The following is a 2,500-nucleotide window of genomic DNA, read 5'->3' on the forward strand; positions in this document are numbered from 1 at the left end:
TTCAAATTCTGTCATTCTTAAAAAAGTAAGAAAAAAAAAAATCTTGTATGTCGGAATACATGTCAAATTACTCGTCTTACATTCTGCAGTACCTAGCAGTATCCCAATTGAATCCTCAGAGAGGGAACACAAAGGAAGAATTATTAAAATGGTCAGCATTTTGGGAGGGTGGGGGGGGGGGGGTGTGTGGTCACGTTCACCTTGATAAGAGAACCGTCGCCATGTCAGCTTGGCAAGGCCGCGGTTTTAATGTCCTGTCAGGAGGGGAAAACATTTTGTCTTGTTACTCTCGACAGAGATAAAAGAGGCGACGCAGGACAAGCCAAGGACACGAGTATAGACTTCTTGATGACTCTTTTTCTGTCAGAGGAATCGTGTTTTCTTGACTTTTGTCTTTTCGCGGGATTAGTGGGGTGGGGGGGGTGGGGGGCGTGGAGGCGGTTGGCATAGGGACTGGACATCGTAATGGTAAAGTAATAATACATGCACACACATACATATACATGATGACATACATACATACTTACATCCATATACGCGGATGTATCAAGGAATAATTGTTAACACGCCATACATATGATTGCATTATAGGGAACAAAAATATCTTTAACACAATCTTTTTAGAACACACCGTTAGTAAGAGTTAAATATATTAACGCAAATGTATACATACATACAACATATATATATATATATATATATATATATATGTATATATAATATATATATATATATATATATATATATATATATATATGATATATATGTGTGTGTGTGTATATATGATATATATACTATCTATATATATGTATATATATATATATATATGTATATATATATATATATATATATATATATTATATACACTATATATACATATATATATATATAATAATATTAATATATATGATATATATATATATATACGTATGTATATATATATGTCCGTCTATCTATCTGTCTCCCTGCTCATGGATTTGTGTGTGTGCGCGCGTATGTGTGTGTCATGTTGTTATTACTATCAATGTATTCATTGTTACCTGTGCATTGCGTCAATTTAGGCGATCATGAAAGTCGTTTCCTCTGAAGTTTTCCAGTCGGGATTATATATGTATATATATAACTATATGCACTTTATATATATCAGAGGTGTGAAATGTAACACTTCAAACGAAACTTAGATCTTCCTCTCTTTTTTTTTTTCCATGTTCGGTCGAGCGTTGAGCAGAGGGATCATAATTAGGTTTGTTTTTTCATTATTATTTGAAGATCCACTTTTATTTTGGTGTTTACCTGCGCGTTGTTTGTCGCCTGCTATTAATAGCCCTCTGGTGACGTCACCTGACCTTTGCTTTAGTAGTTGCGCTAACTCTGTGCCTTCCTATCCTTGTTCCCTCCTTCCTTCCCCCTTCCCCTCCCCCCCCCACACAGGAACCCCCACCACAGGAACCCCCACACCTCCTCTTTCCCCCTGCCCCTACCCGTCTCCTTGTTTCCTCACCCTTCGTCTTGCTTTCTCCTCCCCTCTCCCTCTTCTCCCTTTCCTCTCCCCTCTCTTCCCCTCCCTCTCCCCATAGTCCTCTTCCTCTCCCCCTCCTCTTCCAAACTTCCATGGATGCTATATTGATTGCAGGAAGTGTTAAATACATTATGCCATCGCTGATGCATTGGTCTGGAAATGGTACGAAGTTGTTTCAGTTTTTTTTTAGGTACACACACACTCTCTCTCTCTCTCTCTCTCTCTCTCTCTCTCTCTCTCTCTGTTATTTGATGTCTCTTTTTATCGTTAGTCGTATGTCACTGTTTAGCGTAGCTGTTGCTCTCACGCCGTCCACATTAAACTTTGTTATCAGACTTTGGTATTGAAAGGATTCTGGCTTTGTTGATATTTGTCGATGAATTTACTTGTCTGAGAATATGCGAAATAAATATTAGCAACGATTTTGTTTGGTTTTATTGTTTGAAATTTCCGCTTTTCGTAATGTGGGCATGACGGTTCCTGCACTATGTGCATGAATCATTTACGAACTGTAGGATCATATATAGGTGTGTTCGTTCTTGAACAGCAAGGACAGGAACCTCTAAATTTGCTTTCGTAGATTCTTCCCTCAAAAAAAACAAAAAAAACAAAAATTAAAAAACCTAACTTTTCCTCCTCATTTACATAAACTCCCTCCCACCTTATTTTTTTTTAAAGTAGTGATATATGACTGAATTTTAAACTCACGCCCTTGGTAGAAAATCACTGGAAAAGATTCCGAAAGTCCCTACGCCCTGATGATCTCGAACCTCGATCATATTTTTGAGAAGGTTTAAACATTGTGGTTATGGCAATAACAGCTTGACTTTTCCGACATATATGTTAGGTAGGTCTACCCTCTCTGGATACGGAAATATTCAGCCATATATATTCGGATGATGCATTAATTTTGATTATTGAAAAAAACGTGTTTTGTTTTTGTTGGGAGAGTCGCCCTTCTGAGGGAAATCGTCAATTGAC

The 2,500-nt window shown here is 37.5% G+C and overlaps 1 protein-coding gene across 10 annotated transcripts in view; it reads left to right on the plus strand.

Annotated features, from left to right (window-relative positions):
* The window catches only part of LOC135200885 (myocyte-specific enhancer factor 2-like), a 696,318-nt gene that overhangs the window by 403,472 nt on the left and 290,346 nt on the right, over nt 1-2,500 (plus strand). The window lies entirely within an intron of this gene.

Source organism: Macrobrachium nipponense, chromosome 27 (genome assembly GCF_015104395.2).
Source record: "Macrobrachium nipponense isolate FS-2020 chromosome 27, ASM1510439v2, whole genome shotgun sequence".
In the NCBI taxonomy this organism is placed as follows: Eukaryota; Metazoa; Arthropoda; class Malacostraca; order Decapoda; family Palaemonidae; genus Macrobrachium; species Macrobrachium nipponense.